The 23,246-nt window shown below is 46.4% G+C and overlaps 1 pseudogene; it reads right to left on the reverse strand.

Annotated features, from left to right (window-relative positions):
• Positions 1-941: 941 nt before the first annotated feature.
• On the reverse strand, positions 942-23,146 carry LOC136137516 (peptidyl-prolyl cis-trans isomerase E-like; annotated as a pseudogene).
• Between the last annotated feature and the right edge of the window lie 100 nt (positions 23,147-23,246).

Consider the following 23,246-nt stretch of genomic DNA (forward strand, 5'->3'; position numbering starts at 1 on the left):
CGCAGCAGTTTCTGAACGCTGAGACTCGATCCAGACAGCCACTCGCAGGCGGCAGGGGAGCGGGTGGCAGCCCTGGACAAGGTTTCTGGTGACTGAGCACCTGACGGGGCTCAGCCTCGGCACAGCGGGTTGCTGCGAGGTGGCCTGGATGGTGTGGGTGACAGGCGAGCCTAGAGCAAGTGACAGACCGCAGCGTCAGAGCGCAACTTCCAGGTGGGACTGCGGGCGGGGCAGGAACCACCTCTGGCTTCTTGTATCTCCCCGGCACCAAGCTCATGGCCTGGCAAAAGAAGGATCCTGGACTCTGCTGTAATACAATTCTGACTGTTGGTTCACCGAATGAACAATAAGTGAACGGGTCGCTGAGACGGACCACTGTGCCCATTAGACTCAAGACCAGCAGGTGTGAGGGCAGGAACGGGGCCTGGCTCAGCCACCTCCCCCCGCCTGGCAGCAGGTCAGAGACTGGACACAGAGGCACTGCTGCAGCAGCTCTGACCTCAGCTGACCTGCAGGTCTGGCAAGGGTGTGCCTTCTGGGCCAGCCTGGAGAGGAGGGAAGCAGCACGGGAGGGACTACGGTCTGTCATCCGTTGCAGCAGGACAGGTCAGTCACAGGTGCAACCTCTGAAAACACCTGGGACCTGGCTGCGTGGCAGCAGTACAAGAACTAGGATTAATTTTACCAGAAGACACAGCCAAGATCCACACAGGCGGGCCCAGGAGAGGCCCTGGCCTGGACAGGGCACGCACAGCCGTCCACGGTGGGGAGGGCAGCACCCTGGCCCACGGCCCCACTTGGGGAAGAGCCAGAGGCGGCCCAGGCCGTGCCTGCAGAGGAGCTGCCCCACGCTTACCCCAAGGAAGGGCCAGGACACAAAGCCCTGCTTGCTGCAAACGGGACACCTTGGCTGCCGGTTCCCCGGGCTGACAGCTGCCCTCTCACACATACTCCCCACAGTCGGAGATGATGACCTTCTGCTTGGGTTTCCCATCCTTGCTGCCCTGGGCCCTTGCAGGCAAAACAGAAGAGGAGGAATCAGGGGAGGGAGGGAGGGTGGAGAGGAAAGGGCAGCTCAGGATACCCGCCCCGCCCCCTGCCCCCCCACCCCCAGCAGCAGCAGCCGTGGCCTCTCTCTCCAGGCCCCGGAGCCCCCGCTCCTGCCCTCCCACACGGCTGTGCACCGGGGGCCCGGGCGGCCGCCCACCTCAATCTGCCGCAAGACGTCCAGGCCTTCCGTGATCTCCCCAAATACCACGTGCTTGCCGTCCAGCCAGTCCGTCTTGTCACACGTCAGGAAGAACTGGGAGCCGTTGGTGTTTGGGCCAGAGTTGACCATGGAGAGCAGGCCTGGGGGAGAGAACAACCACATGGACCCCCTCCACCCTGCTCCCGGCCCTCAGGACTGTCTGGTAGTAGAGGGAGGAGTGTAAATGCTGCTGGGATGTCTGGCCCTCAGAGGGTGTCTGTGCACACTGCTGTCAGCCTTTCAGTCAGGCTCAGACTCTGGGATGTACGGAGTCTTGGATGCCTTGTCTTCCACTCAACTGATAGTCAATGAAACTCTACGCATGGCTGTTTCAATCATTTTATACTAGTTTGTCCTTTCATTAATTCATTAAACGAATACTTATTACTTCATAACCAGGCACCTGTTGAACCCTGGGGACACTGGTCCCAGGCCTGGTGGAGCCCACAGTCTAGCGGAAAAGAGTCACTCACAAGTTAAATATTGATTCATCTCAGGAATGCAAGCTTGGTTTAATATCCAGAAACCAATGTAATAAACCGTATCAACAGAATAAAGAACAAAAACCACATAATAATCTCAATAGATGCAGGAAAAAAATCCAACACCTTTTCATGATAAAAACACCCAACAAACGAGGAATAAAAGGGAACTTCCTTAATCTGATAAAGGATATCTACAAAAAAACACATAGTTTTCCAATTCTAGGTATATACTTAAGAGAAATAAATACACATGCCCACACAAAAACCTAGATATGAATGTTCACAGCCGCATCATAATAGCCGAAAATTAGAAACAACCCAAATGTCCATCAACTTATGAATAAACTGTGGTATACCCATAAGTGGAATATTAATTGGCAATACAAAAAGAATGAAATACTGATACACACTATATTGTAGATGGACATTTTTTAAAACATTATGCTAAATAAAAGAAGCCAGTCACAAAAGCCTACAATTTTATGATTCTGTTTACATGAAATGCCCATAATAGGCAAATCCACAAAGAAGATTAGTGTTTGCCTAGGGCTGGGGGACAAGGGGATTAGGGAATGACTGTTAAAGAGTGTGGGGTTTCTTTTTGGAGGTGATGAAAACATTCTAAAATTATATGTGGGGATGGCTACGTGACTACGTGAATTCATTAGAAACCACTGAAATGTGTATTTTTAGTTTTTGGCCACACCATGCAGCATGCGGGATCTGAGTTCTCCAACCAGGGATCGAACTCACACACCCTGCCTTGGGAGCGTGGAGTCTTTAACCACTGGACCGCCAGGGAAGTCCCGAAATGTATACTTTAAATGGGTGAACTGAATGGTACGTGAATTCTATCTCAATGAAACTGTTAAAAAATAAAGATAATTATGCCCTGAAATAGTGAAGCCTAGTGGCAGAGATGTTTGCTCAGCGAATGAGAGCACAAAAGACAGTCACCTCAGACACACACACACACACACACACACACTGGTGACAGTATCACAGAAGGCTTTCTGGAGGAAGTGACATCCGAGTTTAGTCTAAAAGGCCCAGGTTTGGCAGGGGCTGATGGAGTGTAGCATGAGGAGCTGCAGTTCATCTGTGGCAACAAGAAACTCCACCCACCGTGGCTGGGCCTCTAAAACGTGTACTCCCTTCAAGTGGGGACTGAGTCCCACTCTACTTTCAGGCCGGAGTTGATCAGGGTGCCTGACACATAATGGACTGGCCCTGTGAATATCTGTTTTAAATATTTAAATATTTACTGCAGGTTTACTATGTGTCAGACACTGTTCCAGAATACAATGGTGAACAAGAAAGACTAAATCCTGCCCTCATGAGGCTGACATTCTCAGGAGAAATAAGACAATAATTAAGTAAAAGAGTAAATTTATAATATGATTTCCAGTAACCAGTAACCAGTGCGTGAAGAAAAATGAAGCTGATTAAAAAGAAGCGCAAGATGGTAGGAAAGCCCATTTTAGACAGAGAGGCAAGGACAGGCTTCTTGGACTAGACGACCTGTGGGCGATGCCCAGAGGAGATGAGGGGTGAAGCCTGTGGGTGCTGGAGGAGGAAGCCTCCAGGAGAGGAGCTGGCACCTGCCATGGCCCTGTGGCAAGTGAGCTCTGGGTGTCTGAGGAACAGCCAGACGGCAGTGGGGGCAGAGAGGGTGAGCAGCACAGTCCATGAGCTTGGAGAGGGGCCAGGACCCAGGGCAGCCGGCCTGTAGGACCAGACGCTACACGAGATGCGCCACGGGGGGGCTGTCAGCAGGAGAGCAACGTGATGAGAGTTACTCTTAAAAAGGACTGCTCTGACCACCTTGCAGAGATTAGACTCTGCGGGGGAAGAGGCAAGAGTGGAAGGAGGGAGATAAGCTCGGGGACGCTGGTGGTGGTGGAGGAAGGTGAAGAGCAGCTGCACCAGGAGGTGAACAGAAGACAGATGGACCTGCCATCCAGGCAACAGAGGAGGGGGGCAAGGATGAGTCCTAAGCTTCTGACCTAGCAGCCGGGTAGACGGTGGCTGAAACAGGGGAGATGGCGAGGGAGCGCTCGGGGGTGAAGAGCAAGAGCTGCTTGGGCACGTGAGGTCTGCGACCCCGCTGGGATGTCCAGGGAAGACAGCTGGAGAGCAGCAGCGAGACATACACGGGGCCGAGAGAAATTCAGCAGACATGAGGGAAAGCCCCGGGACGAGACAGGATTGTCTAGGGCAGTGACTCTAAATAGGGTAATGCTGCCCCCTCGAGGCTATTTGGAAAGTTCAAGGCATGGTTTTGGTTGTCAGTAATACTGGGGAGGAAGCAGGCATGTCCTGCAATGTCCCACCTAATGAAGAATTATTCTAAATCCTCTTAGACTTTCAATGCCCAGACAAACATTCATGCAGATGACAAATATCTGTTTATAATGATCTAAGCCTAGAACCTAACTCCATTTTACATGTAAATCCAAAGATTTATTATGTAGAATTTTTTCAGAAATGGACCTACCACATAAACTGAGGGAAGAGTCACTTTCTTTTCGTTCAGAATATTACCAAGAGATTTTCACTGTTTCAGAAAATCATGTTGCCGTGACTCTGGTGACATGACATGCCAGTGTCAGTCCACGTTGCTAACCTGCTCCAGGCAGAAGTTCATGTGTTTAAATATTCCATACATGCAGTTGTGTCCAAGCATCTAAATACCGAAATGCATACTGTTTTATTCTAAATTACTTTCCTTTATGTTATTTATTTTTTTTTTATAAATTTATTTATTTGTTTATTTTTGGCTGCATTGAGTCTTTGTTGCTGCCCGTGGGCTTTCTCTAGTTGTGGGGAGTGGGGGCTACTCTTTGTTGCAGTCCGCGGGCTTCTCATCGTGGTGGCTTATCTTACTGCAGAGCACAGGCTCTAGGCGCACAGGCTTCAGTAGTTGTGGCAGGCGGGCTTCAGTAGTTGTGGCACACGGGCTCAGCAGTTGTGGCTTGTGGGCTCCAGAGCGCAGGCTCAGCAGTTGTGGCACACAGGCCTAGCTGCTCCGTGGCATGTGGGTTCCTCCCAGACCAGGGCTCGAACCCGTGTCCCCTGCACTGGCAGGCGGACTCTGAACCACTGCACCACCAGGGAAGTCCCTCCTTTATGTTATAATACTACTTTTTAAAAATTAGGTATTGGCAGGATATATTAGCTGTGACTTTCATTTCAGCATATAGGAAAGTATCAGTTCTAAGAGGTGGGCACGAGGCTAACGCGTTAAGCACCGTTAAGTAAAGAGTAAGTGTAGACAGAGAAGAAAAACCAGGGCTGAGCTTTGAGTCCCTCTAGCAACTTGGAGGTGGGGAGGAGGAGAAAGCAAAGGAGACTGAAGATGAGCAGCCTATGAGGCACAAAGAGAACGGAAGATGAGGTGTTCTGCCAGCAAGTGAAGAAAGGGGTTCAGGAAGGGCGTGATTCATAGTATCAAGTGCTACTTAGAGGTGGAAAAAGAGGGCCGAGCCTTGGCTGCTGGCAAGATGGAGGCTGTTGGCATCTTCAACAAGAGCAAGGCGTGGTGGGGAAGGAAGTCTCACTGGAGGGGGCTGAGGAAAGAAACAGAAGCCATGAGCTTACACAACTCTCAAGAAGTTTTGCTAAAAAGGGACCAGAGAATTAATGTGGAAGCTGGAGGGGGAACACAGGGTCGAGGGAGAGTTATTTTATTTCTTTGAAGGCTGGCAGCACTGCAGCATGAGGGGGACTGGAGGAGGCAGTAAAGGGAGGGGAGGACCCAGGGTCTAATGGGAACTGAGAAGAGAGTACAGCAGATCTTTCTCATTGTTCCTACCGCTCAGTGAAATAAGAAGCAAGATCATTAGCTGGGAGGGCGAGTGGAGGGGGCAACGCTGGAGATCTGAGGATCGAGGAAAAGGAGTGTTTTCTTCTCAGCCTGTGGGTGAGGATCAATCAGTGACCTGCGAGGACTGCTGGGCGTGCTCCTCAGCCTGAAGGGGATCCGGTGCGTGGGCACGTGCTTTTCTCCAGCACACGGGAGTTTTGTACCAGGTGAGCAGGAGAGAGCAAGCAAAGGCAGTGTGGCTGGAAGGCGAGTGAGGGAAGCACAGCTGGTGACGGAGCCCGGGAAATGAGGAGGCAGACGCAAACAAACATCAGTGTTTTGGGGGTTGGGGAGGGGAGGGGTTGGGCCACGACTGTGTGAGCAGATGATACACTTCAACTATAAATACCTCAGAAAGGACATTACTGTGACCACGATGAAACCTGAATATGCACTGTAGGTGACAGTATTGTATCAGTGTTAATTTTCTGCTTTTGATAACTATATATTGTGGTAATACTAAAAATGCCCTTGTTCTTAGGAAATAACACAGTGAGGTATTTAGTGGTGAAAGTGCGTGAGGTCTCTGACTTACTCGCAAATGGCTGCTCCCAAATAGGCATTGTCTATAAATATATACAGAAAGAGACCAGAATAAGTGGGGAACGATGGTCACCAGCAAACAACTGGTGATGTGGCTGAACGGCATATAAAGGTTTACAGGCAGGGGCTCCTTGTTCTGTTCTGGTAAATTTTTGGTAAACTTGAAATTATATAAAATAAAAAGTTACAAAAACAGTAACAACACATCATTGTGGCAGCAGGAGCAGGCTATATGCCTTTTCCTCTTAAAAGGAGGCAAGCATGAACTTGAGTAAGTCAAAATAAAAACAAAAAACCTTTAGAAGCCTAAAGCTCTAGCCAGGCTGAACGCCTCTCCTCCGTTCACTGGGTGCCTTTTCCTCTTAAAAGGAGGCAAGCATGAACTTGAGTAAGTCAAAATAAAAACAAAAAACCTTTAGAAGCCTAAAGCTCTAGCCAGGCTGAACGCCTCTCCTCCGTTCACTGGGTGGCAGTCTGGAGAAAAGAACCACAGCCCATCACTCCCCCCGCACAGCCACCTGGCCCCAGCCCGGCCCGCCGATCACCTCCCACCGATCGGGTCCCACCTGGTCCCATGTGTTTGAGAATAAAGTTTTCATCGTCAAACTTCTTCCCGTAGATGGACTTGCCCCCAGTGCCATTGTGGCTGGTGAAATCGCCGCCCTGGCACATGAACTGGGGGATGATGCGGTAGAAGCTGCTGCCCTTGAAGCCAAAGCCCTTCTCATGGATGCACAGGCAGCGGAAATTCTCTGGCACCGAGAAAGGAAAAGGTACCCAGGTTAAAAATATCTAACTGGAGAGTTAAACCTCCAGCTCTCAGAATCTAAGAAAGTATATATTACCTTCACTTGAAGTAAACGTTTACTAGTGGTATGGCACACAAAGGGACTGAACAGACCAGGGGAATAGAACAGACAGTCCAGAAACAGACCAAGGTACATATAATTCAGTATTTCATAAAAGTTGTCATCTTAAAATCGTTGGGGCAAAAATGGACATTTTCTAAAATGGTGCTGGGACATATGAACAAACATTTGAAAAAAGGTGAAGCTGGATTTACAACTTAGCTCACTGCAAGAATAAATGGATCAGATATCTAAATGTAAAGAAAAAATTAATTATCGGTACTAGAGGACAACATGGGTTGGATTCTTCTATAACCTGGGTGTAAGGAAGGACTTTCCAACTATCACTCAAAACCCAGGGGCAATTAAAAAAAAAAATTCAACAACTTTTGCATGGCAAAAAAACTATAAACAAAGTAAAAACAACAACAAAAAATGACAAACTGGGAGAAATATTCATTGGCAACATATACCACAGAAAATCTAATATCCCCATATATGAAGAACTCTTAAAAAGTGGAAGGAAAAAAAGGATCAAACTTAACAGAAAAAGCGACAGAAGACATAAAAAAATCATTTTGGGGGGACAGTTTTTGTTATAAGTCATTAAATATATAAAAAGATATTCTTTGACAACCATAATAAGAAAAACATAAATTAAAACTATCAATACTTTGAGACACCATTTCTTGCCTATCAGACTAGCCAAAATTCAAAAACTTAAAAACACAATCTGTGAGTGAAGTCAGGGAAACAGGTATTCCCACACATTACTAGAGGGAATGCAAAATGATACCTCTTTGTAGGAGAATTTGTCAATATCTAACAAAACTACTTGTGCATTTACCCTTTGACCCAGTAACCCTGCTTTTAGGAATGACCCTGAAGGTATACCTCCAACGATATGAAATCCACATACACATTATTTGTAACGGCAGTATAATGGAAACAACCTAAATGCCCAAGCACCAGAATCTTGTTGAATAAACTATGGTATGTCCACCTTGTGAAGTATTATGAACAAGAATAGGAGATCTCTGTGAACTGATACAGAGTGATTTCCAGGATATGTTGTTTAGTGAAAAAAGCAAAGTGCAAAAGAGAATACACAATATGCTACATGCTGTGAAAGAAGGAAGGAAATAAGGAAATACTCCTATATCTGTTCATTTTTGCAAAAGGAAACAAAAGGAGGATTAACCAGGAACTAATGAAATTGGTTACTCATAGAAGGTGGGTGGGAATAGGGGCAGAGGGAGTGGGAGGGAGTGACACAACTCCATGTGTGCCTCTTGGTATAGTTTTGATTTCTGAAGCCTGTCAGTGTTTATTCAAGAAATAAAACTAAATCAATAAGGCCGGGGGTGGGGGTGGAACCCCTAAAATGGAACACAAAGAGAAACAAGTGAGAACTTAAGTTAAATGGATAACTTAGCCATACAGAAGAAAGGAATCTAAGAACTCTTTGAACACGGTATTTGGACCCTTTACAGACTGAAGAAGAAGAACTGCAAAAAAACTGTTTGTTGGTAGTGGTACAAATGTAGCAATTCTGAAACTATTTTGTACTGTAGGATTGAACAGTATGTGAATATACTGATGTTATTGGGAGCCAAGGCTCTTGCTGTGGGAGAAAGGTGATATAAATATGTAGTATTAGACAGAAATTAGAGTATCAGTATGAATTCATGACTTAAAGATATACATACACACATACACACACACACACACACACTTCCTACTGAAAGGCTGAAAGGGCCTAGGCTCAGTGACACCCCAGAAGCAGTGTACCTACTCAGGATCCAGATCTTGATTTTTTTTTTTTTTTTTTTAAATAAATTTATTTTATTTATTTATTTATTATTTTTGGCTGTGTTGGGTCTTTGTTGCCGTGCATGGGCTTTCTCTAGTTGCAGCGAGCGGGGGCTACTCTTCTTTGCGGTGCGTGGGCTTTGCACTGCAGTGGCTTCTCTTGTTGCGGAGCACAGGCTCCAGGCGCGCGAGCTTCAGCAGCCGTGGCTCACAGGCTGTAGAGCGCAGGCTCAGCAGCTGCGACCCACGGGCCCAGGTGCTCCGCGGCATGCGGGATCCTCCCGGACCAGGGCTCGAACCCGTGTCCCCCGTGTTGGCAGGCGGACTCTCAACCACTGTGCCACCAGGGAAGCCCCAGATCTTGATTTCTAATTATTATTTCCTACTAAAAGGAACAGGAGCTTCTTGGAGAAATGGCTGATTCCAGGGTCAGAGCAGAGACAGTACCAGATAAGCCCAGATCTTTTTATTGTACCAGAAAGTAAGGAAATGCTCAAAAAATGAGTGTCAAATGGATATGATATAGGAGCAGACTTGAGGGGGCTCCTGATGGCCAAACTTAGGACAGTCTGAGCAACTGACAAGTGAGTGAGTGTAATGGAGTAGAACATGAATAAAAAGACTCACGAGTGTACACTAACACACGGACCTACTAACGCAAAACAAATAAAGGGGGAAGGAAGAAGAGAAAGCTCTTATTCAGAGCAGATGGCTAATTAGAATAAATGTAGAAATGCTAATGTTTTTAATACAGAGGGAGCAATAATTAGAAAATTACCATCACGGTAATAATTGACTTAGTCTAGAATACCAAAAATCACCAGGTAAAAAGTCTTAAAGTATCTCCTTAAAAGTCACTTATCAATTACAAAGGGGAATAAAAGTACCTTGTAAGTGGGGAAAAACTGGCAGCCACAACCTTAACCAGGTAACCCTCACCAGTAATGGAAAAATCGACATTAGTGACAGGGAGACAGACAAGTCACTTCTGGAGTACTGCAAAGAATGCCAAAAATAACCTGAATCTAATCGTGAGGAAACAAATTCAAATGAGGAACATTCTATAAAACAACTGGCCTGGAGTCTTCAAAAACGACAATGTCATAAAAGACAAAGGCTGAGGAACAGTTCCAGATTAAAGGAGATTAAACTGACACAACAAACACAGTGCATGATTCTAGATTAGGGGGAGAAAGGTTTCTATGAAGGACAGTATTAGGATATCAGAAATGATATCCTGGGGACTTCCCTGGTGGTCCAGTGGTTAAGACTTGTGATCCCAGTGCAGGGGGCACAGGTTTGATCCCTGGTCGGGGAACTAAGATCCTGCATGCTGAATGCCTCGGCCAAAAAAAAAAAAAAAAAGATTTCCTGTAAGGACAGCCCTAAATCAGTGCTCATTAGCGAGTGCTATGTCCCTGGGGGTCCAGGAACCAAGAAGTAGAAGCTGGAGTGGTCCTGGTTACCATCACTCCTGTTACTTTCTATCCCTGCAACTCAAGCCTCTATGGATCTAGAGGTCCTGGTTCCTAGCGGGCACACCTTCACCAGTGGAGACAACCAGACTCCCATTACACTTTAAGCTATGCCACTGGGTGATCACTTCAGGCTCCTTGTGCCAGGTGACAAGCAGGAAAGAAAAGCAGTCATGATCTTGGCGAGATTCTTGACCTTGGTCTTTAGGAGGTAGGTCTGCTGTTACACAACAGGGCTGGTCAGAATACGTTTGGGGGACCCATGGGACCTCTCTTGTACTCCCCTGCCCAATCTTGATGGGCAGCCATGGCCTGGGAAGGGCACAATGACCAGGAGCTCAAATCCCCTTGGATAAAGGTCTAGGTCACCTCATCAGGTAAGCCATGTAGACAAGCAGAGAAGCCAGCTGAGGTGAGGGTGAGGAATCTGGAATAAAGTAAAGGAGGGAGATGACAAGTATCGTTTGTGGTTCTGAGACCAAGAGCAGCAATGGGATTATAGTTCCATTAACATTCCTCTAGAAGTTTCCCCAGAAAAAGAGACCAACCAGAGTCCTGGAGGAGCTGTTCCCAGGTGAAGTAAGTGGATCTGAGTTGCGAGATGGGTGGACTGCAATGGATGCTGTGGTTAAGCCCACAGATCCTCTCCAAGACCAAGACCCGCATTCCCTCACCCCCTCACCTCCCAGGAGTGTTGGATGCTACCAGCCCCAGGATGGGTCCCACCCAGGAAATGCCTTTGGCCAAAGAGAGCTGCCTCACCACTCCTGGGAATCAGCCAGAATTCATGACTGGTCCATATGAGGGTACAAAAGCCTGGCCCCCTGGCCTAAAATTCAGAGCTGGACATTCTGGAGGGATATCCAAGCTCCCAAACTCCCCATGGGATCAGCTGAGGTCTCTGTGTGACTGCAAGGCTGGTCAATTACTCTATTTTTGCCCCATCTACTCCACTCATTCTCTTACAGAAGTTGTTCCTGAGATCACTCCCCAATAAACTTCCTGCATCCACCTCTCCATGAGTCTGTTTCCCAGAAAAACTGACCTATAACAGCCAAAAACTGAGAAAAATCAAGTAGCAGTAACATGAATATATTTTTCAGAGATAGAGCAATAAAAGTCAAAATAATCACCTAAAAGAAAAGAATGTTGCCTCTGGCAGGGCAGAAAAATTATGACGATGGGGGAGCAGAAGAATGTCATGTTTTGTAACAAACTCCAAAGAACAATTTTCTTTAAACTGTATGCAATTATGACTTTGATAAGCATTAAAAAAAAAAAAAGCTAGATTGAAACAAAAAAAAGGATCATGGGTAAAAAGAGTAATTATGAATATTTAAGGAAATAGGCAACATACAACAATTGTCAATAGTAGTTACCTCTGTGAGATGGGCTGGAGAGAGTGAGGAGAAAAATTTTAGCTTTTAATTTATAACTTAAAAATTGTAACCTTCCAGGGGAGAAACCTGGCAGAGATCTCCTTAACCAAGTGGTCAAAGTTAACATCACAAACATTGGAACTGACCTCAAGTACTTCCTCATACGATGCACTAACAAGGAAACAACGTTCTTCTGAGGTATTCCTGCCGAAACACATAATCTAAATCTAATCACGCGGAAGTACCAGGCAAAGACAAACCGAGAAACAATCTTAGAAACAACTGGCCTGTCTCTTCAAAGATGTCAAGATCAAGAAAGACAATAAAAAACTGAGAAACTGTTAGAAATACAAGGAGACTAAGGAGACACCCCCCCCCCCCACTAAATGCAATGTGTGACTCCTTGTCAAGGAACAGAAATTGTTAACATTACTATAAAGAACAATATTGGGATAAGTGATGAAATTTGAATATGACCTGAAGATTAGTTAATAGTGTTATACTGATGTTAAATTTCCTGATTTTGATAGCTGTACTATGATTATGTAAGAGAATATTCTTGTTCTTAGGAAATTCATACTGAAGAATGATGTATGTCTTCAACTTCCTCTCAACTAGTATGGGGGTAAAAAAATACATGTATGTATGTATGTATATAAACAAAATGATAAAGCATAAGGACAAAAAAGTAAATTAATCAACAGTTAAAGGATATATGAGAGTTCCTTGTACTATTCGTATAGAATTCTTATTCTATCTGTAAATTTGAAAATATATCAAAACAAAATTATTTTTAAAAACCCCAATAAAATCAAATGGGAGAGCAATTAAAACAAATCACAAAACTTTTAACTGCTTACTCTTTCTAACAGTCCTAAGCCTTTATGGAATTTCAAAAATGCCTGTTCTGGGAGTTCCCTGGCGGTCCAGTGGTTAGGACTCCATGCTTCCACTGCAGGGGGCATGCGTCCAATCCCTGGTCGGGGAACTAAGATCCCACAAGCCATGTGGCGTGGCAAAAAAAAGAAAGAAAAGCCTGTTCTGCCTCATTTGTCACTAGATGCTGGGATCTAAGATGCCTCAGATAGACTCAGGTAGAAATAGTCAAGGGCCCAGGAGTCCAGGCAGCTTCCTCAGCCACTAGCTTCCCGGCCATCCTGACCGGAGTCCTGCTCACCTGCTGTCATGGGAACGACGTCTGAACGCAGAGCATCTGGATGCGGCCTGCTGGCTTGTTCCTGACCTTGATGTCCATGTACACCTGAGGGTTTAACTGGGCCTTTTTTACAGCGGGCTCTCCCTAGACGCAGGAGAAATGGCCAGGTTAGAGAGAACAGCCTGACTCCCTGACTAGGAGAGCGAGTGTTCTTCTGAAGACACACCAGAACCCACTGCAGCGAGCGGGCTGAGCAAGGCACCGACAGGAAAGGCCTTAGGCCCTGATGGGGCTGCAGAAGGCGGAGGCCATGGCCACGGCCCCCAGCCAGACACCCAGTGACAGGAGACCTCAGCACTGTCTACCCGGAGCCCCACCCCTCAGGCATTTTATCTCATCTCACTCCCTGAGACACGTCAGCTCGCTTCGCCTTCACTCTCCCCTGCAGTCACAGAACAACGCTTTTCTGGCTCAAAACACACAACTCTCAACAACTTCAACTTCCAGTTCAAGCCCACCCACCTTAGTCAGTTAAACGGACCCACTTGTGCAACACCACCCCCTTCCTCTATGCTTAGCCCTGCATATCCACAGGCTGGCTGCAGTGGAAGCAAGGAGGGCCTAAGTGCTCAGAGAGGAGACAGTGGAGGAAGTTGGGCCTTGCTTAGTGCTCCAAATGGACAAGGCTGATTAGATGATAAAACATTCAATAGAAACCTTCCCACCTGTTTGACAGAGAAAACTCTACTGTCTCTGTCTGACCTCTTTGTAGTGTGGATTAGGTCAACACGTAGGTATAAGCTCTCAGGCCAAGCCCTAGGTTATTAAATAAGATAGGGCTTCTGCCCTTGAAGGACTGGCTACTCAGTGAGGGAGGGGCAGCCACAACTGTGAGAGGTACACAGATCCTAGAGCCCCACAGCCTTGGTTCAAACCTCAGCGCCACCACTTCTGAGCTATGTAACGTCCACAAGTTATTCGACCTCACTGTGCCCTAGTTTTGTCACCTAGACTTGGGGATAATAATAGTACTTACCTCAAAGGACTGCCAATAGGATTAAATATTTGTAAAGCCATTAGTGCCCGGCAAAGAGTAAGCAATATTTAAAATACGTTAAATAGGGCTTCCCTGGTGGCGCAGTGGTTGAGAATCTGCCTGCTAATGTAGGGGACACGGGTTCAAGCCCTGGTCTGGGAGGATTCCACATGCCACGGAGCAGCTAGGCCCGTGAGCCTGCGTGTCTGGAGCCTGTGCTCCGCAACAAAGAGAGGCCGTGATAGTGAGAGGCCCGCGCACCTCGATGAAGAGTGGCCCTCGCTTGCCACAACCAGAGAAAGCCCTCGCACAGAAACGAAGACCCAACACAGCCAAAAATAAATAAATAATTTTTAAAATAAATAAATACTCCTGTTCTCTGTTTAAAAATAATAATAATAAAATAAAATACGTTAAATAAGTAATGTCAAAACAATGCAGTAAATGCTAGGATAGTGGGTCCCATGGAAGCCCAGAGGCCATGCAAGCCCAGAAGGGAGGGATGAAAGGTGAGTAGGAATTAGCCAGATTATGTTGGAAAGGTCATTTTAGGCAAAGGAACTGCTTATGCAGAAACACAAGAGATTTGGGAACTCCCTGGCGGTCCAGTGGTTAGGATTCCGCGCTTTCAGTGTCGAGGGAGCAGGCTCAATCCCTGGTCTGGGAACTAAGATCCTGCAAGCCACGCAGCGTGGCCCAATTTAAAAAAACAAAACAACACATGAGATTTGTAGGTAACTATAAATTTGTAGATAACTACAGATTTATAGGTAACTATAGTCTCTTGTTTCCTAGAATGCAAAATGGGCTACAATATAAAGAGATGAGCAGGGTCAGAACATGGAGAGCCCTTCTGTGCCTCTGATGTAGCCCAGACTTAATCCTATACATGAGGGAGGTCCTTAAAATGCTTGTGGAGAGCAATTATCCTCAGATCCATCCTTCAGAAAGCTCCTCCTGGCTACTCAGATCAGGAGGAAGCAGGCCTGCGACAGAGAGACCAGTTAGGAAGCTACTATCATTATTCACAGGACAGAAGATGGAGGCTAAACCAAGGTAATGTAGTAGGAACAAACGAGAGAGGCAAGAGTCAGGAAGACTTAAAAGATAAAAGCAGAATATGGCAACGCATCATGTGTGAATTAAAATAAACTGAAGCTTCTGGTTTGAGTGACCAGAAGGCAGCAAAATTAGCTAAAATCAGGCACTCAGGGAGACCACAGTGAAAGGAAAGAGGAAATCCACCTGGGATGTGCTTTGTTTACTTATGGTGACTGTGAGACATTCAGGCAGGAGTATGTGAAACCCAGGAGAGAGGTCAGGGCTAGGACAAGAGATAAAGAAATCACCAGAACCCTGCCTGAGTGGCTGTGGTAACCTCAGACAAGGGAGAAAAGTGGCTGAAATGCACAAGGACGGTGTGGAGAAAGGAGGCGAGCGTTACGGAAGGAACTCAGAGAAACACCACTGTGGAAAGGGTGGCCAGAGGAGAAGGAGCCCCTGTATTATTCTGAGGAGCAAGGGTCAAGATGTGTGTCAAGAAGCAGGAGAAAGCGCCCAGGCGTGGGGAGCCCTGGACCTGGGGGAGGGCCTCTGTGGAATCAGGGTAGGAGCAGGAAGACAGGGAGTCTGGAGCCAAAGTCTTCAGCGATGGAGCGGGCAAGATCGGTGGATGACGGGTACTGGTGGTGTCCTCTCTCATCTGAGATACCCCCTCGTTGAACAGCCGTCACAAATCGACACCAAGCACACATAAGGCATTTCTCACCCAGTGCCCTACAAGGACAAGACACCCACACTTTCTCCATTCAATTCCCCCAACACCATCCACAGCAGAAGTGTGCTCGGTGCAGAGCGCCAGCCTCTCTGGAAGCGCAGCCTGCAATCTCACCTCCTGGGTTTCCACTTTGGGAGGCTCTGACCCTTCTTCCTCTTTCCTCTCTTCAAGAGTCTTCCTAGAAAACATTTTCAACCAGTCATCATCTGACAAAAATGAAAGGGAAGAATCAAACAGATGTTAAGAAACTCAAGCTATCAGCCAAGTGCTCATTAGCCACGTCCAATTCTTTGCTGCTTTGGTCAGCACTACGTGGATGCATAACGTGGACTCACTACATGGACACACTACGTGGCTCTCACAGGTCATAGAAAAGAAGTTACATCTTAGGAACTCCCCAGGGCAATGAAAGCTGTCACTGGGAAATGTCGGGCCTTCAAGTCCAGCTCTTAGCACAGGTGGGTGAGAATAAGGAGGAAGGACTCAGCTGTGTCAAAAGGGGAAGTCCCAGCCCTTGTCAAGGCTGGAAGGGCACAGTCTATGTCTATGTCCCAAAGCAAGACTTTCATGGGGACAAGGCCTCTAGCTTTCTGAGAAACTCAAACTCTTTATTTCCTTGGAGGTGCTGCATTCTCTTCTCTACTCTACACCACTCTACTCATGTACACATTACCCCACAGCAGGAAGTAAGACAGAGATAAAGATGCAACAGAGGCCACAGCTGAGGACGTGATGGAGTATCTGTGGTTGCCCCCACTTACCTGGTCTGGACAAGCCTTCCTTAATTCTCACTGCTTTGGCCAAACTGACATGGATTGTCCGCCCAAACATTTCAGATTCATTCTGAAAAGGGTGCAATACAACTCAGCTGCTTAAACCTTGCTAGGCTGAAAGAAGACCTGGCAGCCTTCCATTTACTTCTAAGAAGCCTGAGACTCGCTCATGATTAGTCCTAAGTTGGGAGCCTGCAACCTCCAATGGCCAGCTAAGCACAAGGCTCACCACAGAAAGCCCCTGGGCCACCACACACTTCCTCTGTTTCACCACCAACAACAGAAAGGTCTGTGATGGCATAAGCTTTGGATCTGAGCTCAGGACTCTGAAATTAAAAGGGTAAACGCAGTTACCAAATACCTGAGTCCACCTTAAAAAGACAAGAGCAGTACTGAACTGGAAAATGATAGTATTGCTGACTGTTGAGGGGCATGTTTGATGAAAGAATGACAGAGAACATGGTAACATGGAATAATGTTTAAGAATATTTCAAAATCCAAGAATAACTGATACCAGGAAAAGGTGGGTAGACAGCTTTTTAAAAAAGGTTTGTGGGACTTCCCTCGTGGTGCAGTGGTTAGGAATCTGCCTGCCAATGCAGGGGACACAGGTTCGAGCCCTGGTCTGGGAGGATCCCACATGCCGCGGAGCAACTAGGCCCGTGCGCCACAACTGCTGAGCCTGAGCTCTACAGCCCGTGAGCCACAACTACTGAGCCCAAGTGCTTAGAGCCTGTGGTCCACAACAAGAGAGGCCACCGCAGTGAGAAGCCCGGGCACCGCAGCGAAGAGCAGCCCCTGCTCGCCACAACTAGAGAGGGCCAGCGCACAACAACGAAGACCCAATGCAGCCAAAAATAAATAAATAAATTTATAAAATACTTGAAAAAAAAAAGTTTTGTTTGGGGCCTTTTCATGAAAACTAAAAAAAGAAAGAAAAAAGGATTCCTTAATTTAATAAGATTAAATTATATTTAATAAGATTAAATTATAGCTATGTCTTTGTTCTTAGAAACAGACAAATGAAGTACTAACTTTATTTCTAGTGATTAAGAAAAGCTGAATGATGGCATGAAATAACATCCTTATTTCACATTTAGTCATGAAGAGTGATCACAAAGGTTTTTAACAAGGGCAAAAGCATTTAAGGGTTTTATGGCAGGCAAACTAATGGCCTGCCCAAAGATGTCCACCTAGGGACTTCCCTAGTGGTCCAGTGGGTAAGACTCTGCTCTCCCAATGCAGGGGGCCCGGCTTCGACCCCTGGTCAGGGAACCAGATCCCACATGCATGCTGCAACTAAGAAGTCCGCATGCCACAACTAAAGATCCCACATGCTGCAACCAAACATGTCTCAGTGAAGATCCCACGTGCCGCAACTAAGACCCAGTGCAGCCTAAGTAAATAAATAAATATTAAACAAACAAAGATGTTCACCTACTCCCCAGAACCTATGAATATGTGATATTATGTGGCAAAAAGGAATTAAGGTTGCTAGTCAGCTGACCTTAAAATAAGGATATTATCCTGGATTATTCAGATGGGCCCAACATAATCACAAGGATCCTCTAAATGTGAAGAGGGAGACAGAGGACTTTGTTTCAGAGTGACGCGCTGTGAAAAAAACTCACCCTGCCATTGCCAGCTTGAAGACAGAAGGGGCTAAGAGTCAAGGAATATGGCCATTCTCTAGAAGCTGAGGAAAAGGCAAAGAAACATTCTCCCCTATAGCCCCCAGAAGGAACACAACTCTGCTGATATCTTCATTTTAGCTCCAAAGTGAGACTCACTTTGGACTTGTGACCTCCAGAACTGTAAGATAACACATTAGTGTTGTTTTTGAGCCACCAAATTTGTGGTAATTCAGCAACAGGAATTCAAATCCTTTTCTTTTGAAGTACCCAACCTGTCATAATCCTTCTATGGGTTTTCTCTTTCTCAGTTGTTAATTGGTTTAACTTTATGAGAGCATCACTATTCAATGGCTCAAAAAAGCCTCACATTTTTGACTAGAGCCAACTACAGGAGTTTTCCACAATCCCCTCCATACGCTTCATGAGACCCTGCCTCTTATACAAGATTCACCATTTCACCTTGCAGTCAAGTTACACTCTTATTTGCAGTATTTTGCCCTAGCCTACAGGTTGGCAAACTCTATAAAGCGCTAGATAGTAAATATTTCAGGCGTTGTGGGATACAGTCTCTGCTGCATGTTCCTCTTCTTCTTCTTTTTTTTTTATGACCCTTAAAAGTATAAAAACCATTTAATTCATAGGCCATATAAAAAACAGCCTGCAGGGCTTCCCTGGTGGCGCAGTGGTTGAGAGTCCGCCTGCCGATGCAGGGGACACGGGTTCGTGCCCCGGTCCGGGAAGATTCCACATGCCGCGGAGCGGCTGGGCCCGTGAGCCATGGCCGCTGAGCCTGCGTGTCCGGAGCCTGTGCTCCGCAACGGGAGAGGCCACAACAGTGAGAGGCCCGCGTACTGCAAAAAACAAAAACAAACAAACAAACAAAAAAACAGCCTGCAGAATGGATTTGGCCCATAGACTTAGTTTGCTGACTCTTGACATAGATATAAAAATGTCAGGGAGAGATTGGCCAATAAGATGGTTGACATTTATACAAATGTTAAATGGGGAGGATTTCTGAATAAGAGTTAATTTTATAAGCAGCCAGTTCCTAGTGAATACTTTCAAATAACGGCAACTTCTGCTTCCTCTATAACTTTGAAACTGTGGAAACTGGAAACACAATATGTGCATCAGGGTCCCATGTAGCACCAAAAAACAGCTTCAGTGAAAAGCAAGATTCTCAGCCATACCATGTTTTTGATAGTTGCTTCAGCATCCTGCCAAAAGAATACAAGGGAAAAGTTGATGTGTGTAGTTCAACTCTTCTTGTAGCTAGCACGCAAATTAAAACTCAGTACCACAAGCTTTGGAAAAAAAGATGCTACTTCCCTTGCTATGGCCTAGATTGTATGTATTTAACAAACAGCATGTACTAACTGCTTGTTGGAGCTGGTGGTGTAAAGATGGGTGCTCAGTTTATGGAGACAGAATACACACAGGAAATAGGAAAGAGCAGTGCCAGGCCAGAAGGCTCAGGGCTCTGCAGGGCCTATCTTTCACATTCTGACAACATGAAGAGAACTCTCAACCAGGGCCTGTGGGCCTTCCTTCAACCAGAACTTCCTGTCTCTTGGCAACTGTCACCACCAAGCCATTATAGAGGGTTGAATAGTGTCCCCCCAAATTTCAGGTCTATCCAAACCTCAGGATGTGACCCTGTTTAGAAATACTCTTTGCAGATGAAATTAGTTAAGATGAGGTCATAATGAATTAGGGTGGGCCATAACTCCAATGACTAGTGTCCTCATAAGAAGAGAAGACAGAGAGATACACGCAGTGGAAAAGACCATGTGAAGACGGGGGCAGAGACTGAAGTGATGCAGTTATAAGCCAAAAAAATGCCAAGGATTGCTAGGAAGAGTCAAGGAAGAATTCCTCAGAGGGACGCGGCCCCGCCAATACCTTGATTTCAGACTTCTAGACTCCAAGTTATGAGAATAAATTTCTGTTTTTTTAAGCCACAAAGTTTGTACTAATTTGTATGGCAGCCCCAGAAAATTACTACATCCGCTCAAATGGAGAGTGGCACCTTTTGTAACCAATGACAACAGCAACACTAGTCAAATACTAACCAGGGAAAATTTCTTACCTCTGCCAACTCAGATTCAACAAAAGCAAATCCTCGGTGCTTTTCTATAATAGCAGAAATGGGTAGTTAATATGTGGGCAATAGGAGGAAATACGCCATATCCAGATGCCATTCAAAAAGCAAAAATCTAATTTTTACATTTTTCTTGGTTTATTCAACAATGTTTCCAGAAATATTAAAGTCATTTTGTGTGTTTTAACAAACATACTAAATAGTGAACTAAGTTTTTAAATTTTGTAGTATTCAATTCTACCACTAAGAGAATGAAAGATTTAAGTTACTTTCCAAGCATTTTGGGAATCTTTGTTTACAAGACTTACAGAAAGTAGAAAAAGTTGTTGATCTGTCAATTACTCATTCCAACTGAGCATCAACTGCATACAGAGCACTGACTTCACTACCGGGTTAGGTGACTATTAAAGCACAGTGCTTGGCCTCAGGAAAAAGTTAATTTAGTTGGTGGAGAGCAAGAGCAATAGGAGTTACTAATTTATAGAACTCAGAGGTAGAAGGACCAAAAAGCCAATCTTATCCTTTCATTTAAGCATTGAGGCAATGAAGGCTCAGAGAGTTTAAGTGTCGCACAAAGTTAGTGGCAAGGCTGGGTCTAAAACTCCTATCTTAGAAAATAACAGCCAAGGATGAAATAGAAACGTGCATATAACTGTGACACCAACTGAGGGAAAACTCACCCAGGTGAGCAGAGGCCAAGGCTCCCCTGCCGAGGCTAAGCTTGTCCGCTGCCCTCTGCTATTTAAAAGCATAGCTGCCGGGCTTTCCTGGTGGCGCAGTGGTTAAGAATCCGCCTGCCGGGCTTCCCTGGTGGCGCAGTGGTTGAGAGTCTGCCTGCCGATGCAGGGGACGTGGGTTCATGCCCTGGTCCGGGAAGATCCCACATGCCGTGGAGCGGCTGGGCCCGTGAGCCATGGCCACTGAGCCTGCGCGTCCAGAGCCTGTGCTCCGCAACGGGAGAGGCCACAACAGTGAGAGGCCCGCGTACCGCAAAAAAAAAAAAAAAAAAAAAAAGAATCCGCCTGCCAATGCAAGGGACACGGGTTCGAGCCCTGGTCCGGGAAGATCCCACATGCTGCAGAACAACTAAGCCCGTGCACCACAACTACTGAGCCTGCGCTCTGGAGCCCACAAGCCACAACTACTGAGCCCGCACGCCTAGAGCCCGTGCTCTGCAACAAGAGAAGCTACCGCAATTAGAAGTCTGTGCACTGAAACAAAGAGGAGCCCCTGCTCGCCACAACTAGAGAAAGCCCGTGTGGAGGAACGAAGACCCAATGCAGCCAAAAATAAATAAATTAAATTAAATTAAAAAAAAATAAAAACAAAAATAAAAGCATAGCTGCCAAGAAGGGAGGTCTGGTCAACAGGGACGGTGGGGTGATAGAACACCCAGACCTTTTAAGATATTTCTAAGATTATCTTCCTACTGGCTCTTTTTTCTTTTTTTTTGAGTTTTATTTTTTTATACAGCAGGTTCTTATTATTCATTTTATACATATTAGTGTATACACGTCAATCCCAATCTCCCAATTCATCCCACACCCCCTCCCCCACCACTGGTTCTTACTATATGGTTTATATATTAAATGATCAGAAATCAAAGCCCCCAAATGATTCCAAGGTAGAGAAAGCCTTTCCTCAAATCCAACAAATTGTCAATCTCTGTCAATTTCAGCCCATAACCACCCCACCATCCTGGCCTTGCTGTCCTCAGAACATTCCATCACCAAGATCACAGTCACACTGGCCTAGAGAGATATCCTCCTGAACTTCAATACATACCAGCCATACGCAGAATGTTCGTGACTTAAAATGTCTCAAGTTCTTTTCCTGGCATTAGGCAGCTGAATGTGACACTGAATAAACACCTGTTTCATAATCCAGTGGAATCTGAGTATCTGTGATGTCTCCAGAAGGAATAAAAGCAGCACGAAGAATTTTGCCATCCATCTCTTCTGCCAGCCCACCTGCAAAGACACCAAGTGCTTTCTGAACCGATGTCCCCCACACTCTTGGTACAGCTGCTGTAACACCCTGTCAGCAAGACAGCCACAGGGAGGGCAAGGAGGGGTCCCTATAGTCTTTTGGGTATACAAATGACTTGTGAGGTACACTCCTCTCCCCATCCCTCTTCAGACCTACATCTAGCCCCTGGTTATTGTAAATGGGCTGACTGCTTCCAGTTTCTCTCTCTCTACACAGCCACTAGAATGTCTCCAAGAAAGGGCAAATCTGATTACATCACTGTCCTGCCAAATAGTCTCCAAAAGTTCACCAATGACCACAGGACAGAATCCAAATTCTTAGCATGGCACGTAAGACTTTCAGAACTTGAGCCCTGCCCACCTCTCTAGCCTCTTCTCTCCTTGCTTCCCCAATGCAAATTACTTGCCCCAAGTGCTAGACTGCTTCATCCCTCTGGGCTTTCACTCTCGCTGCTCTCCATTCAAGCAACAGCCTCTTCCAGCTTAGCTACCTGCTAATCTTTCAAATCTCTGGCCCCTGTGCCTCCAGGAAGCTTGCCCTTACCTCTCTGGATGGAGTGGTCATTTCCCAAAACCCCCAACCCGCCTCTTGTTAACACTGCCATACAATAGCATCATAGAGTTCACCAACCCGCGTAGCAAGGCTACTTCCGTAATTTCCCAACTATTCTTGGAGTTCCTTTACCTAAGTGGGCAGGGCTGCAGAATTTAGGGAATGAATGAGCATGACAGTTTGGGATGCGGTCTGAGGTCGCAATAACAGATCTCACTACCTCCCAGGGTCCAGGGTCAGAGGGAAAAGGGCTCTGAGCAGAGCTAGGGCCTGCAAAGCCATTAGGTCACAGATGCTGCTCACAAGCTGAGGGGTAGACCCCCACAAGAGACCCCGGCCCAGGCTGCCACATGTCGCCTGGGGCCTTGGGCCTGCACCCAGTCCACACGGCCCCCAACTTGGACTCAGTCCGAGCCCCGCCTCAACCCCACGCCAGCTCACCCTAGTTCAGGACCCATTTGGTGGCAGCCATCTTGCTCCTCGGCTCTTCCGCCGGAAGCCGTTACCTGGGCCCCGCCTACGCCCCACTCCCTCACCGGCTGGCACGCAGGCTCCCACACTGCTCAGGTCCC

Source organism: Phocoena phocoena, chromosome 1 (genome assembly GCF_963924675.1).
Source record: "Phocoena phocoena chromosome 1, mPhoPho1.1, whole genome shotgun sequence".
Lineage (NCBI taxonomy): Eukaryota > Metazoa > Chordata > Mammalia > Artiodactyla > Phocoenidae > Phocoena > Phocoena phocoena.